The sequence below is a fragment of the Saccopteryx bilineata genome, chromosome 2 (assembly GCF_036850765.1).
Source record: "Saccopteryx bilineata isolate mSacBil1 chromosome 2, mSacBil1_pri_phased_curated, whole genome shotgun sequence".
Classification (NCBI taxonomy): domain Eukaryota; kingdom Metazoa; phylum Chordata; class Mammalia; order Chiroptera; family Emballonuridae; genus Saccopteryx; species Saccopteryx bilineata.
This window is the reverse complement of record NC_089491.1, coordinates 346,672,966-346,690,204: the sequence shown is the minus strand read 5'-3', so window position 1 is coordinate 346,690,204 and position 17,239 is coordinate 346,672,966. Positions and strand designations below refer to the sequence as shown.

General features: G+C 48.3%; 1 protein-coding gene across 2 annotated transcripts in view; it reads right to left on the bottom strand.

Moving 5' to 3' along the window:
• Positions 1–14,340, bottom strand: part of CUL1 (cullin 1) — a 78,203-nt gene extending 63,863 nt beyond the window's left edge. Inside the window, exon 1 of one of the 2 annotated variants that reach the window (XM_066262527.1) lies at positions 14,219–14,340. The gene's annotated coding sequence lies outside the window, so the exon portion shown is untranslated. Of the gene's footprint in view, positions 1–13,794; positions 13,953–14,218 lie in introns of those variants that run through there. The other variant, XM_066262526.1, reaches the window with a different exon arrangement.
• Between the last annotated feature and the right edge of the window lie 2,899 nt (positions 14,341–17,239).

Sequence of the window (17,239 nt, the reverse complement as noted above, 5' to 3'; positions counted from 1 at the left end):
CCCACTGAAATACTGGTCAGTTTGTTGATTTAAATTTACTTGTTCTTTATTTTAAATATTGTATTTGTTCCCGTTTTGTTTTTTTTACTTTAAAATAAGATATGTGCAGTGTGTATAGGGATTTGTTCATAGTTTTTTTTATAGTCCGGCTCTCCAACAGTCTGAGGGACAGTGAACTGGCCCCCTGTGTAAAAAGTTTGGGGACCCCTGTCCTAAGGCCACTGAGAGTGGAAATCCAAACATGTACCGTCAGCTGGGGAGGCACACACGTCACATGCAGATGGCAAGTGTCTGCCTCTCCTGGTGAGGGATTGACATGAAGGCTCGTCAGGGAGGGTGGCATCATCCTGCTACAAGTGCTGGACGTGTGTTTGAATGAAACAGGCTTCAGCTCACAGCTGCCACAATTCTGCTCAACTCCTGTCCAAGGTTCCGGTGCCTGCAGTGAGGGCTGCCCCGTAGCTGCTGAGTGCTGTGGGGCCTCTATGCAGGCCTGCCCCCTGAGCAGGGCTGGGAAGCGACCACATCTCTCAGGAACAAGTTACTCCCCCAATCCAGGCTGTTTTCCAGCCTTTTCATTACTTTGCTTTCTACTAACACAAATTCATTAACCCTAAGTTCAAAAATTCTGATCAGCAACTTTCCCTCCCTAAGTGACTTTTCAAAGATACTTCCCATTTCTCTCCAGATTGGTTTAAAAAAGCCAGTGTTCTCCCCTCCCCCACCAGGCTCCTTTTCTAATTTGGAGCTTTTAATATTTTGATTTCTTTTGAATACAACTCACCAATTTCCTCTCCCTACCGAAGGTACCAAGGGAATCAAGCAGCAGCGCCCTCTTCCAGGTGAGGAGACAATGGTCCCAACTGACTGCTCAGGGTCACAATGAGCTCGCTGCCTGCCACCTACTGCCACCTCCTGTACTGGCCCTGTGGGCCCACTAGTCAGATCTGCACCCCCTTCTGTGCTCATGCTCAGGGCTACATGTGACATCTTACGCAAATGTCCTTACCAGCTACTACTGTATAACAGGAAGTACTTGAAAATTTAGTATTTTCAGACATTATAAATATCAGGGAAAAGGTACCAGGAGGTACAAAACACACAACTGTGTGTTTAAACCAGGGCTCTGAGCAACCAAAAATAATTAGATTCAGTTTCACCTTCTGCGCTCACAAAAATATGCCATTTGATAATAACCATGAATAAGAGGGTTTGTTGTTGTTTTTTTTTGAGGTAGAAGGGGTTTTTTAAAAATAATATTCTCCCTACTCTGACCCCAAACAATCTGGCCATATCTTTAGTGCAGGGAAAATCTGATCAAGCCTGTATCCTCAGCTTCATTCACCTTGGAAGATGGTCCCACCAGACTCAAGCCCCAGTCCAGGGGTTGGGAACCTATGGCTCACGAGCCAGATGTGGCTATTTTGATGGCTGCATCTGGCTCGCAAATCTTTAATAAAAAAAATGTTAAAAATATAAAACATTCTCCTGTATTACAATCCATTCCTTTCCTACTGCTCATGTTCATGGTTGCGGGTGGCTGCAAACACAGCTGTCCTCCAGGACAACACCAAATTTTTATTGGATAATGCGTAACATACATGGGTCGTTGTGAGGTCAGGAAGTAAACTTCCCTCCTTTTAATCAAGTAGTCAGCTAGCTAATTGCAGAAATGCTTTTGACAAAAAAGATGGCTAAAAGAAAAAAAGATGAGGAGTACCGTACTTTTCAGCAGGAATAGACAAAGGAATTTGCCTTTGTGGAGAGAGCAGGTTCTGCAGTGTGTTTAAAATGCAATGATAAAATTGCATCAATGAAATGGTCATATATAAAGCGCCACTTCGACACACGCCATACTATATTTGCATCGAAATATCCAGCGGGGGACAGCAGGAAGAAAGCATGTCAAGAGCTACTGTGCAGAGTGCAAGCTAGTCAGCAGCAACTCCGTGTTTGGACTCAACTGGTGCTTAGCAATTGTGAGAAACGGAAAGCCATTCACAGATGGGGAGTATGCCAAAACATTCATGCTTGATGTTGCCAATGAATTTTTTGACGACTTTTCAGATAAAGACAAGATAATCAAATGAATAAAAGACATGCCTCTGTTGGCAAGATCTGTTCACAATCATACCATCATGATGGTATATCAAACTGAGGCAACACAAGTGAAGGATATAAATGCAGCACCATTCTTTTCTCTCACTTTGGATGAGTCAACAGATGTAAGCCATTTATCCCAGTTCAACGTGATTGCAAGGTATGCTGTCGGTGACACACTATGTGAGGAAAGTCTTGCTGTTTTGCCTATGAAAGAGACAGCAAGAGGGGAGGATTTATTCAAATCTTTCACTGAGTTCGCTAAAGAAAATATCTACCGATGGATAAACTTATTTCGGTGTGTACGGATGGTGCTCTGTGCATGGTGGGGAAAAACAGAGGATTCGTAGCGCTTCTTCGTGAACATGAAAAGAGACCCATCCTAAGTTTTCACTGCATCCTATATCAGGAGGTGCTTTGTGCTTAGATGTGTGGCGAGCAGCTTGGTGAGGTGATGTCGCTGGTCATTCGGGTGGTCAACTTTATTGTTGCCCAAGCTTTAAATGATCGCCAGTTTAAAACACTGCTGGATGAAGTTGGGAATGATTATCCTGGTCTGCCTCTGCACAGCAATGTGCGTTGGTTGTCAAGAAGAAAGGTGCTCAGCCGTTTTGCAGCTTGTCTGAGCAAAATCTGGACTTTCCTTGAAATGAAAAACGTCAAGCATCCTGAGTTAGCTAACACTGAGTAGCTCCTGAAGTTCTACTATCTCGTGCACATGACTGAACTACTGAACCAGCTCAATGTGAAAATGCAAGGCGTTGGAAATACAGTCTTATCCCTTCAACAAGCAGTGTTTGCATTTGAAAACAAGCTGGAATTCTTCATTGAAGGTCGTTTACTACACTTTGAAAAACTGGGAGAGTTTAAAGATGCATGCACAGCAAGTGACCCTGCTCAACATCTTGGTCTCCAGCAGCTAGCCGGCTTCACATCTAATCTCCTGCAGTCATTCAAAGAGCGCTTTGGAGAATTTCGTGAGCACACTTGTCTTTTTAATTTTTTTTTTTTTTTTTTTTTTTTTTTTTACAGAGACAGAGAGAGAGTCAGAGAGAGGGATAGATAGGGATAGACAGACAGGAATGGAGAGATGTGAGAAGCATCAATTATCAGTTTTTCATTGCGACACCTTAGTTGTTCATTGATTGCTTTCTCATATGTGCCTTGACTGTGGGGCTACAATAGATCGAGTAACCCCTTGCTCGAGCCAATGACCTTAGGTCCAAGCTGGTGAGGTTTTGCTCAAACCAGATGAGCCTGTGCTCAAGCTGGTGACCTCAGGGCCTCGAACCTGGGTCCTCCGCATCCCAGTCCGACGCTCCATCCACTGTGCCACCGCCTGGTCAGGCACACTCGTCTTTTTAAGTTCATCACCCATCCACATGAGTGTGCAGTAGACAGCGCCGACCTGAGTTACATCCCCGGTGTCTCTGTCAGAGATTTTGAGCTACAAGCTGCTGACCTGAAGGCCTCAGACATGTGGGTGAATAAGTTCAAGTCACTGAATGAAGATTTGGGAAGACTTGCAGGACAGCAAGAGGAGTTGGCGAGCAAACACAAGTGGGGAGAAATGAAAAATTTCAATCCACGGACCAGCTGATTGTCAAAACTGGGAACACGCTTCCCGTTACATACCACACACTGCAGCGTGTGAGTCTTGCTGTAGTGACAATGTTTGGCTCTCCGTATGCATGTGGGCAGTCTTTCTCACATCTAAAGAACGTTAAGACCAACATATGATCACGTTTAACAGATGGAAGTCTCAACACCTGCATGAAGCTTAACCTCACCACGTATCAACCAGACTACAAAGCATCAGCAAAACCATGTAGCACCAGAAGTCGCATTAATGGTAAGAAGTACTTTATTCATCATTGGTTAGCAACAGCATAACAACGTTATTAAAAAGAATTCAGAGACACATTTACTTGTATTTAGTGTTAAACATATTGTATGGCTCTCACAGAATTACATTTTAAAATACGTGGCGTTCATGGCTCTCTCAGCCAAAAAGGTTCCCGACCCCTGCTCCAGTCTCTGTCACTTGTGGCTTGTTACCAAAGAGGGTCCTCGGCAAGATGCATGAACCCGTGTCTTCTCAGGCAAGGCTTCCAGCTTATGCTCAAATTGCTTAATTTGAAAACTATCAAACCACATTCCCAGTTGAAAATGAAGTTAGTAATTTTTAAAAAGAGTATCAAGATCACAAAATCCAGACTTTCCCTATAGTTTTGTATCAATACCTCACACAAAAAGGGACACTCCAGAGGGCTTGGAGCTTCCAAACACAATCCCATTTTGTAAAATATGATTTACACACCAAAACTCCACAAATAATTCAACTTCTGCAAAATATAAACGCAATGGCTATACGAAGTGCAAACGATAGGACTACATTTTCTTCCAGATCACACACACTGAGTAGGCACTTAGACTCAGTCTACACCAGACCAGGGATAGAACAAACTAATCCTGTGCATTTTGAAAAAAAAATGTTTTTTAATGTAAAAACTGCAGTTCTTGATTCAGTGTTGTCAAGGGAATCATTAGAATGTATTTTAAAATCACATTTCATTACAACTATTTTTTTTTTTTGGTATTTTTCTGCAGCTAGAAACGGGGAGAGACAGTCAGACAGACTCCCGCATGCGCCCGACTGGGATCCACCCAGCACACCCACCAGGGGCAATGCTCTGCCCACCAGGGGGCGATGCTCTGCCCCTCCGGGGCGTCGCTCTGCTGTGACCAGAGCCACTCTAGCACCTGGGGCAGAGGCCAAGGAGCCATCCCCAGCGCCCGGGCCATCTTTGCTCCAACGGAGCCTTGACTGTGGGAGGGGAAGAGAGAGACAGAGAGGAAGGACGGGGGTGGGGGGTGGGGTGGGGGGGGTGGAGAAGCAAATGGGCGCTTCTCCTATGTGCCCTGGCCGGGAATTGAACCCGGGTCCCCCGCATGCCAGGCCGATGCTCTACCACTGAGCCAACCGGCCAGGGCCTCATTACAACTTTTTTTTTTTTTTTTCATTTTTCTGAAGCTGGAAACAGGGAGAGACAGTCTGACAGACTCCCGCATGCGCCCGACCGGGATCCACCCGGCACACCCACCAGGGGCGACGCTCTGCCCACCAGGGGGCGATGCTCTGCCCACCAGGGGGCGATGCTCTGCCCATCCTGGGCGTCACCATGTTGCGACCAGAGCCACTCTAGCGCCTGAGGCAGAGGCCACAGAGCCATCCCCAGCGCCCGGGCCATCTTTGCTCCAATGGAGCCTTGGCTGCAGGAGGGGAACAGAGAGACAGAGAGGAAAGCGCCGCGGAGGGGTGGAGAAGCAAATGGGCGCTTCTCCTGTGTGCCCTGGCCGGGAATCGAACCCGGGTCCTCCGCACGCTAGGCCGACGCTCTACCGCTGAGCCAACCGGCCAGGGCCTCATTACAACTATTAATGGAGTCTACTGTCCTAGTCTCTCTCTCTCTCTCACACACACACACACACACACACACACATACACACACACCTATACGGCTACCATAAAAGCAATGTGGACGTTCAACTTAAAGCCACATCCACAATTTCAAAATAAAATGTTTAACATGTGGCTTGTTTGTTATAATCTGCAAATTCTTTAATCACAGACATTTTCCATAAATCAGCCAATCAGATGAAAACTTCTACATTTGTCATTTATTACAGGTAGGTAAAATCTCAAAGTTAATAGAACTTCCCCAGACTGGTTTGCTTTATTGACCTCTCCCTCTGCCACGTTCCTGGTGTGAAGAACTGGGCCAGGACAAAGGGCCAGGGCCACCACGCAGCCGCTGTGGGACTTGGGAAGAGGGGGCTCAGGGACTGGGGGCAGAGCCCCTCTACCAAACCATGGGGACTCCAATACCCACTGGGCACAGACCTGTAGTCACAGGAGACTGCGTGAGATCATGAATACAGCTGGCGCCTGCATCACTAGGCGTGAGGATATGAGGTCCACATGAAGCTGGGGGCTCAGCTGGAAGTCAAGGAACCAAAATAAAACTAAAACCCCCCACAGCAAAATAAACTAGAACGGAGAATCAAGCCAAAGAGCTATCTCCTGACTGCCCATTAACAGAAGGAAAGCTAGAACTGAAGACAAAGTGTTCCACGTAGACACTAATGCTGAGATCATTCAAGGGAAAAGGTCAACCTGGTTCAGAATTTTGGAAAGTGCTGCATGTCACCCCCAACCCCCGATAAGTGGCCAAAATGCTCTAGAAAATACACCTGGTTCCGTTTCCCAAGTGAATCTAATCCCACATTATGTGGAGCATTTCCTCTCTGGAAACCACTGAGCTTGTAGGAGAGAAAAGGTATCTGGGCAGAATCTACTGGAACCTTCATGAGGAGAAGGAAAGTCTGAGTTTCAACAGACCAAAAGGCTTTTTCAGATTCGGGCAGTCTAGACTTCTGAAGAAAAAAAGCTGACATAGCACCTCTGTAGCTAATGTGACAAACCAGTATTCGCCAGCTTTAAAAAGTGTGCTTACACACGGCTCCACCAAGAAAGTGTGAATGACAGAGCTGTGATTTTTGCTGTCGCTGCTCCTGAGTCCCGAATTTATATCGGTCCACGTGCTTTAAACGTTTTCGATCCTTCCTGGAATAGCATTTATGACTTGAGTTTAAACGAGAAATGAAGTGAAGTAGTGCTTTTCTAGACTATGCCTGTAACTCTACTCATTAGAACCCCACACACCCCGAGAACACTTGTGTTTCAAGATGCTAATCACTATGCCACCAAAGACAAGGGGAAAATGAACACAACGATTTACTATACACAACTCTACTGGAAGTCACATAATTGTTCACACTCTGATTCTAAAATCAGTATGTGCTCGACAAAACAAAATCCATTCTTTAATATGGGAGTAGGGTTTTCTTCTCTGAAATGCTAATATTAAGTTAAATATCCATATACACACACACACACACCTGTTACATATATACATACATATGTGTACGCTATAGATCTCCCTATAAGAGCAGGGAGATACATGATACATATGTACATTAACATATTCAAGTCTCCTTGCCTGAGCAGGCGGTGGCACAGTGGATAGAGCGTTGACCTGGGACACAGAGGTCCTGCTTTCAAAACCCTAAGGCCACCGGCTTGAGCCTGGGCTCACCAGTTTGAGTGCAGGATCACCTGCTTGAGGGTGGGATCAAAGTAATAATCCCATGGTCACTGGCTTGAAGCCCAAGGTCCCTGACTCGCCTGGAGCACTCAGGCCAAGGCACATATGGGAAGCAATCAATGAACAACTAAGGTGCCACAACTATGACTTGATGATTCTCACCTCTCTCCCTGCTTGTCTCCCTCTCTCTCTTGCCAAACAAACAAACAAGCAAAAAACCCCACATAAACAAAACCTATTAAAGGCTCCTCAACCTAGCATTTCTTAAACTTACTTATGCAGATTTACCTTCCCACTCCCACACCTTCCATGTCACAGAACACAGAAGGGCAAACGCACTCCACACAGGTAAGTAAGAACAGGTCTCCCAGGATGCACCACTTGTGGTTACCTTAAGCTGAAGGCAATGGAGACCGTGCTGACTCATGAGAAACTTCTACCTCTCCCTTAATTTGAGTTTGGGGCCTTGCCCATGATAAGAACTATCACCAGAAATAACTTCCTATGATCCATCAGTTGGGCAGGGCAAACTTCTACAGTAATTAACAACTATCTGCCCTTCTTGTCATCCTGTGAATGACTTCCTCCCCTCTGAAGTCCAGGGCGCCTCCCTCCTCCTTTGCTCAGAAAGCCACACACTCATGTTAACCTTTCTGACTCAGCCTCTAACGCATCGGGGGGTCTTCGAGTCTCTGTTGTGTGTGGAGTTCCCATACATTCATATGTAATTAGATTTGGTTATTTTCTCTTGTTTATCAGTCTCATGTTGACTTAATTAGGGTGGAGATAAAATTTCTTCCTCCCTACATTACAAAAATAACAGTGACCAAAACAAATACTTCATAATGTCCAAGGTGATTACAGGCACAATATGCTTCATTGTTATACCTCCACTAAACCAAACCGAACGACATCTCCCAGGGGGGCAGTCACCTGCACACTCACAAAGGGACCAGCTAATCCAGGCACACTGCTCAATGGGCTAGTGTCTTTCACACCTCTGGGGCTTCCCTCTGTCCAACAGGAGACCCTCGGATTCTAGAAGTCTCTACCTGAGTGACTAGTAAAACATCCCTGCACCCACGTCCAAAGGGAGGCATTTACTGGAAGCAAGCTGAGGGGGGCAGTTCCAAAGTCAATGTCGCGTGTTCAGCCTGGTCTGTGGGACATACTAAGTGCTGAATAAATGGCGGTATCATGTGTAGGATGAACCTGTAAGTAAATCAGGTATGGATCTCAAATCTGTAAGCTGGGAGACAGAAGAAACCACTCAGAGAGACTCCTTCTTCTCCATCTACCCTTCCCCAAACCTACTGTCTCCTGGTTCCCCAACACGAGCCTGGAGCTGTACTCATGGGGTTCCACTTGGGGCTGACAAGCCTGTGGGCGTGGCTGGTGTGTCACCCCCTCCAGGATTTCAGACCTCTTGTGAGTGACCACAGCGGGTCCCTCCATCCTGCGGGGAGGGGAAAAGCCTCCAGGCCCACACACCTTTAGGTAGTATATACTTAACTAGCTTCTATATATATAGTAAAGGCATTCTCCCGCGGGCGTTTGATGATACATTTTGGTGCACCTATCTCTCATAATTCCAACAGTATGCCTAATTTGGGTTATTTAAAAGACACTTTACGTTTATAGTAATCTTTCAATTTTTCAAGCTATAGAACTGCCAAAAGAACTTATTTTTTCTAATTTTTAGAGCAAACGGATGTTCTTAAGCATCATGACAATAGGTTGAAACATTCAATTAAAAAATTCATCTACTATCACTAAGAGTTGTGAAGTAGCACAAAGCTATACATAGGAAGTTCACAATACCACCCAGAAACAGCCCATGGGAACTTGGACATTCTCATATAGGTTGGGACACACCTGGGAAGGGAGCCACAAGCAACGCCAATGCCCAGTAATCTCGGCATTAGACTAAGTGGAAACATCTTGCTCTCAGGTAGGCCCCCAGCTTCTGCTGCCTTTGTTTTTTATAAATTAATCCACTATATTATAAATAGAAAATTGGAGGAAAAAATAATAAACTAAAAGTAACCCACAATTCCACTGCTGAGATAATCACTATTAACATTTTGGTTTGTCCTTCTTTTTTCAATGCATTTAGTCACACCAAAAATTTGTTTTATATAATATTTTATGTGTTTGCATAGCATGTTTCTGTCACTTTAAAATTCACTGAGAAATCATTAAATACAGCATTAGATAAATCTTTGCATAAAACAATGCTGAAATAACCATCCTCAGTAGCAAAAAAAAACCCTGAAAACAAATGCTCAGTAAGAGGGCATTAAACAGGGCACCCACGACAGAATATTAATCTTTGTCATTTTTTATATTTTCTTAGACTAAAACCTTAGAAATAGATTAGCTATTCTAAAGTGCATGCATATTTTATAAGCTTTTGTTACACAGTTTTCAGAAAAATTATACCAAATTATACTCTTTCTAGCAATATCTAAGTAGTTTCCTTTCTCCACACCATCAGCAGAAGGAGCTGATTTTTTAAAGTACGCCAAAAATTTAAAAACCAGTCTCTTGCTGATTGATTTGCATTTCCAGGAGGACTGCTAGTGAGGCTGAAATTTTGTTCCTGTTTCCTGCTCCTTTTCTTACAAACCCCCTATATAGCGAGGAAAGCCAATTTCCTTGTAACTATAGTAAGGAAAGTCAATTTGCTTGTAACTTACAGTATTTCCTCAGTTTGCCATTTACCTTTGAATTCTGTTTATGGCATTTTAACATACAGAAGTTTAGTTATTTTAAAGTAAGCTAATGAATCACTTCTTCCACAGTTCCTACTTTTGTGTGATGCTTCGAGAGGCTTTCTCCATCCTGAGATCATCTGTATTATCTTTTGGATCCTACTTTTTTTTTTTTTTTAAGTATTTTAAAAGCACAAAGTTCACCACTTTGGAATTACAAGCAGTTTTAAGACTTTAAATGTGTTCACCAGTGCACACACACTTTATGCACACACATTTTAAAGACTGCACACATTTAATACAATCTGTTTTCCAAAGCATGTTCCGAGACAGGCCTTTCTAAAAATGGCAGCTTGTTAGATCTGAACAGTCCTAAGTGGTTTTTACAAACTTCACATCCAACTTAACAACAGTCCCCAAGTTTCAGAACTGCTCATTTCTACCCCACCAGTGCCCAGTTACTCTCCTTCGGTGCCCACCAGGCACTGAAAGACCAAGAATAAAGCTCATTCTGGGTAGCTGACCAACTTCTGCATTATGAACTCTGTCGTAATTATCAATGATCAGATATCAACCCTTAGAGCATTTTCACTTTTTTTCTCCTCTTCCACCTTCATATGAAGCCCATGCTTAGGGAGAGTCTGGTCAAAGCTGGGACTCCGGAGTCCCTGTGTCTTATCATAACTCAGGCTTTAGCTCCTGCTAGGCCTGACCCTACCCACTCCAAGCCTGTTTCCTCACTTTAAACCACACCCATTTGAATCTTCCATACTGGAAGAAAAGGGCCCTATGCCTGCTGAGTATACTGGGAGTGAACTTCTGAGAGAAGACTCCCCAGGACCCAAGAATGGTCCCTCCTGTGACAGATGTCACCTCACTCTGATACTACGCCAGGGGTCCCCAAACTTTTTACACAGGGGGCCAGTTCACTGTCCCTCAGACCGTTGGAGGGCCGGGCTATAAAAAAAACTATGAACAAATCCTTATGCACACTGCACATATCTTATTTTAAAGTAAAAAAACAAAATGGGAACAAATACAATATTTAAAATAAAGAACAAGTAAATTTAAATCAACAAACTGACCAGTATTTCAATGGAAACTATGTTCCTCTCACTGACCACCAATGAAAGAGGTGCCCCTTCAGGAAGTGCGGCGGAGGCCGGATAAATGGCCTCAGGGGGTTGCATCTGCCCGCAGGCCTTAGTTTGGGGACCCCTGTACTACGAGGTTTGGCCCTGCCTCTCCAGTGGGAAAGGGCCTCCACCACAGAACAATTTCATCTTAAAGGCAAAGCGGCAGTATTTTACTGCTGAAAAGACCCTGATCTTCTTTCCAAAAAAGTTAAATATACACCTTAATGCTGGTTTTGAGGGGGGGGGAAAGAGCAAATTAAAGTTTCACAACTTGGTTTCTTGGCATTTCCTGGACTGCCACAGCTAAAAGAAACCTGGGTATTTGTCTGTTGGTCCCTTCATTAGATGATGAGGGTACTATAATAATAACCACACTAAAGCCTGCATTCTTACCCAGTGGAAGTGCAGTGACTGTCTTTCAGAAGTGGCCAAATACTAGGTCAGAATTATTACATAAGATTTTTTCATTTAAAAAACAACAACTGAGATACCCATGACCAATTTCTCTTCTACGGCGGGGGTACAAAAACAAATAAAAACTATCCCCTCACCTGACCTGTGGTGGCCAGTGGATAAAGTGTCGACCTGGAAATGCTGAGGTCGCCGGTTCGAAACCCTGGGCTTGCCTGGTCAAGGCACATATGGGAGTTGATGCTTCCTGCTCCTCCCCCTTCTCTCTCTCTCTGTTTCTCTCTCTCCCTCTCTCTCTCTCCTTTCTAAAATGAATAAATAAAATAAAATTAAAAATTAAAAAAGTTAAAAAAAAAAACCCAAACTATCCCCCCCTCAAGGAATTCCTAGACTGAAAGGCATGGGAAAAGGAGGCTGGACAGACAAAGAGTTACTTCTGGAAGATAATCTGTAAGAGGTGAAGGAGTCTAGGGGGTTGGAAGAGCTAAGGAAACTGCAGCATCAGCTCGGGCACTGACCTGGCCCTTGGTCCTCGGGATGACATATTAAGATGGAAGGGGGTGTGGAATACCTTACAACAGCGGTTCTCAACCTGTGGGTCGCGACCCCGGCGGGGGTCGAACGACCAAAACACAGGGGTCGCCTAAAGCCCACAGGTTGAGAACCACTACCTTACAAAGACCTGAGCTTGTGGCCTGTAGATTTCATAAGTTAGTGAAAAATCCTACTATATCTAAATTCTGCCCCACTCTTTAGCAAAATAGTTTGTAAAAGATGACACCAATGAGAAAAAAAAGTAGTTTAACATTTTAAGAGAATTCAGCCACCCCTCTCAAGTTAATGAGCACCCTCCTGAAACATCCAAAAATGGGCAAAATAGAGTTAAAGCCAGCCAGTGTTGCAAAGAAGCAACTATGCCCAATTACCATGAGAAGCAACAAATGTAACTGCAAGTAAAATATTTTTCTAATATCCAAGGACCTTTTAAACACACACATACACACACACACACAGAAATTCTCATATCCAAGTTTTTTCTAAACAAAACAACCCTACCCCCAACCCTACACAACCCACAAGCTCTCCAGGACTTCGGAAAAGCAGCCAGGCAGACTGGTCATAAAATGGAGTGTTCAACTTAAAACTGCACACATCTGCAGAGTTGTTAAGGTATGTGTAGGTTCTTGAAGCTCAGGGCTTAAAATAAAAGTGACTTTGGTTTCCCTGCTGTCACCCCGGTAAGTGCCTTTCAAACACTGCGTGACCATTTACTCCTCTCCCAACCTGAGCTGTTCTAAGGCCACCACGGGAAGGGGCCTGTACACAGAGAAAATAAAGACCGGAGTACGTTGATGCGATTCCGTATTTGCACACTAACCACTAACCCCAACTACGAACTACAAGCGACAGCAGCCCTCCAATCGGAAGAGAGGATCCTATTTTTGGCAGAGAGCTCGCTCCGGGGTGAAAAGCCCATACTTGGGGGGTCCGTCTCCAGGAGTGCTCACAAAGCCTTGCCCTCTCTAGCCCATCACCCCGCCCACTGCCCACGACGTCCCCAGGTGGCAGGGGGAGGCCCCGGGGCCGCGCGCGGTTACCTGCGGGGTCAGCGCGCGCTCCCGCCGGGCGCAGGGTCGGGGGCGCGCCGAGGCCGCAGCGCAGGCCCGGCCCGACTCGCGGGCGCCGGGGGCCGCACTCGCATCCCTGCCGCCTCCCCGGCCTGCTCGCCCGAGGGGACAGAGCCCAAGGGCCACTATTACTCAATAACCGCGACCAGCACCATCGCAACAATGCCGGCGGGGAACCGGAAAGTAGGGCGGGCGGTAGGCCGGCCGGGCCCCGCACTCGCGGGAGAGCCCGAGTCGGGGCGGAGCGGCCCCGCGGGCGAGGGGGAAGGGTCCGGCCGGCGCCCCGCGGGGCTCCCCGCACGGAGGCCCGGCGCGCACTGCCAAACTGCTCCGGCTCCGGCCTGGCCACCGCCAGGCCGCCGCCTCAGGCGCGATGAATCGAGCTTTTCCCCGGTGCGGGCTCAGGCCCGGCCCGACCGCCCCGCGCCCGCGCTGACTCAGGGCCGCCCCGCTCGCCCCCGGCGCCCTCCGCCCACGAGGCCCCGGCTCCGCCGCCATTCCGCCCCGCCGCGGCTCGGCGGCTCAGGCCTCGCCCGGCGCCCAAGCTTGGCCGCCGCGGGCTCCCTCACTGCGACACCGCGGCTCCGGCCAGGGCCTGCGCCGCCTCCCCGCGGCCCCCGCGCGCCGCCACACTCACCCGCATCTCCCGGCCGCCCCAGTGGCTTCGGCGATGTCTCCGCCTGGTCGCTGGGCCCGGGCCCCGGTTAAATCCCCGTCCCGCCAAGGTCTGCCCGCGTCCCTCCGCCGCCGGGGCCGCCCCGCCTGGAGCTGCGTGCGACACGGCCCCCGCCTCCGCCTCCGCCCCTGCCCGCCCGCCGGCCCTCCTCCCGCCGCCGCCGCTTGCACCGCGCACCCTCCGCCCTCTCGCCGCTCCCCGCCCTCGCGGCCTCAGCGGCTCCGGCGACCGCGGGGACAGGCGCGCGGGGAGGGCCGGGACGCACGGTCCGGGGCGGGGGCGCCGGGAAACCGTTGCCGCCCTGGCCGCGAGCGCAGGGGTGCGGGACCCAGACACCCCCCGCTGCCGCCGCGGGGTCCCCTGCCGCTCCCCCGCCGAGTCCTACCTGAAGGCCGGCCCCGAGCCCCGCGCCGTGCCGGGCCGGGCGCCCCGGAGGGATCCTCCACGTTTTACAGCTCCTCTCGTGTCTGGGTCGCCTGCTCCAAAGACCCGGCTTCCCGCCACTTCGGACCCAACGGGGAGGAGTCACCTTTTTCGGTTGGGGGCCCCAGGCCTCGGGAGAAAGTGCCCCGAAACAGTTGAGGAGAGGGTCCTAGCGCCCCGCCCCGGCGCGCACACTCCGCACACTGCCCGAACCGACGTGGAACACGGCCGCGCGCCGTCGGCGTGTCGCCGGGACCGGGACAGTTACCACGCATATCCCGGGCCGGCCGGTAGGACAGGCAGGTGGCAGGTGCCCTGAAAAAAGGAGACGCAGACCTCAGGGGAGCGAGCAGCCCACGCCCCGGCCCCTGCACCGCTGCAGGCCTTTAGCCTGATCAGCCCCTGAAAGCCTGAGCTTACCTCTCTCCGGAAAATCGGTTCTAACGTAAAACTGCGCTAGGCTCCCCGCTTCCTACTTTCACCGACTCCTTTTTTTTTTGGAGGAGGGGGCAGGTGTTGACATTGAATCACTTAATCTTTGTGAAAGACAGATCAAGATTAGAATTTAAGGCCTTCCATAGATGGGTGGTAAGAGGTGTGACTAAAACAGTGTTGTTTTCAGGTGTAGGCTGAAGTTAATTGCACTCATTTTAAATTAACTGTCACATTGGGGGACTGGAAATCCTCTAAATATAAATTTATATTTGGCAGCAGCACAAATAGCCAGCCACCTGGCTTGCCATGGTGACAGAGTTGGAGAAAGCACAGAGGTGGGGGGGGGGGCTCCCACCTTGATACCGTGGTGCATTCACAGCATACCAGAGAGCCAGCTAATTTCATGAACAAGTGAGGAAGGATTTCAAATGATCCTTTCTGGGCAGAAGACACGATGAATGTGACTTCCTGTTTTGCTCCAACTTAAAACTACAGAAATTCTAGTACCACCTTGGAGTAGAAATCCTAGGCCCTACGCAGATTAGTCCGTACTGTTTCCTGAGCCAGGTGGGTTTCTCTTAGAAGACTTATCCCACTGGTCTGTGTGGTTACTCCTATTGAAATGCCTTTTGTCAGCATCTGTTAAGTATCTTTAAAAGTATTGCGTTTGTATGTACTTGTCGCCAAAGTATTTATAGTCTTCTCATTATGTGTAAGGGTCTAAAACTCTTGGTTTATATCCTGTATGTCTAAATAACCTAGTCAAAAGAAAATTAGATGTTGTTCTCTTTTTGCGTATGGCCATATGGTAAGACTGAAGGTAAAAACAGTAAGCCTGGCCCTGGCTAGTTGGCTCAGCGGTAGAGCATCAGCACAGCGTGTGGAAATCCTTGGTTCGATTCCCGGTCAGGGCACACAGGAGAAGAGCCCATCTGCTTCTCCACCCTTCCTTCTGTCCTTTTTCTCTATCTCTCTCTTCCCCTCCCGCAGCCAAGGCTCCATTGGAGCAATGTTGACCTGGGTACTGAGGACTGCTCCATGGCCTCCGCAGACCTCAGGCACTAGAATGGCTCCAGCCACAACAGAGCAATGCCCCAGATGGGTAGAGCATCACCCCCTAGTGGGCATGCTGGGTGGATCCCGGTTGGGCGCATGTGGGAGTCTGACTGCCTCCCCACTTTTAACTTTGGAAAACAAAAAACAAAAAACCCCCAAAATGGAAGGCCTGACCCTGTGGGCGATGACTTTAATGGTATATCCTCATGTTTTCCCCTTACTGGAATCTTCCTTAGACAATGTATCCCCATCTTCCCTGTCTTCTCCAATCTGATCATTCAACATGGTCTCCCCGTCTGTGACTTCCCACAGTTAACACAGGAAACGGGTGGGCCAACTTTTCCTTTGCTGTTTGTTCCCTCCACCATTTTATTTTATTTATTTTTATTTATTTATTTTCGTATTTTTCTGAAGCTGGAAACGGGGAGAGACAGTCAGACAGACTCCCGCATGTGCCTGATCGGGATCCACCCGGCACGCCCACCAGGGGCGATGCTCTGCCCACCAGGGGGCGATGCTCTGCCCCTCCGGGGCATCGCTCTGCCACGACCAGAGCTACTCTAGCGCCTGGGGCAGAGGCCAAGGAGTCATCCCCAGCGCCCGGGCCATCTTTGCTCCAATGGAGCCTCGCTGCGGGAGGGGAAGAGAGAGACAGAGAGGAAGGAGGGGGTGGGTGGAGAAGCAAATGGGCGCTTCTCCTATGTGCCCTGGCCGGGAATCGAACCCGGGACTTCCGCACGCCAGGCCGACGCTCTACCACTGAGCCAACCAGCCAGGGCCCATTTTATTTTTCTTAATGGAAGTGTTTGGCCCACATGTGCCACCGTCTCCTCCTCCCACTGCTTCAGTTCTTGTTTAACTTCCTTCTGTCCTTTACTCTCCTTCCATTTGCTCTGTCATTTTTAGCAGTTACACTATTTCATTGTCTTTTACTCCCACTTTACAACCAAGTCATTGCTACGCTACTTCCACTCTGGGGTGACCTTGCCTCCTACCTAGCAGATCAAGGCCATCTACTCCAAAATAGTCTTCCACCATTTCTCTTGCCCAATTTCTTTAAATCTGATGTCCCTCTTCCAGTGGATCGAAAGTTTGGAGGGGGGCAGGGAACAGCTGTGTTAGGCTTGTTTGCTGGTTTCCCAGCTGCACGTTTAGTGTGTGAGCACGTGGCAGAGAGCCACGCGTGTGTCTCTGTGAAGAGCTATGGGTGCTTTCTCTTGGTGGCGATTCTCCCAGATTGCTCTCCTGCCTCTGCGAGGTACGGCTCCCTGATTCCCTCATCCACCACTGTGAGGGGCGGTGTTCCTGATCCCTTACCCTCCACTGTGTAAGGCAGTTTACCTTTGTTTCTTTGCTTGCCCACCCGTCTCTGCGAGCCTCCAATAAATGGGTGATGGCCTGACGCTTTCCGGCTCCACAGTTCCTCTACCGTCTGCCCAAGTCCAGTGTGAACCTGTCTGGCCTCTGCCGCTGGCACAACAGAGAGTTAACT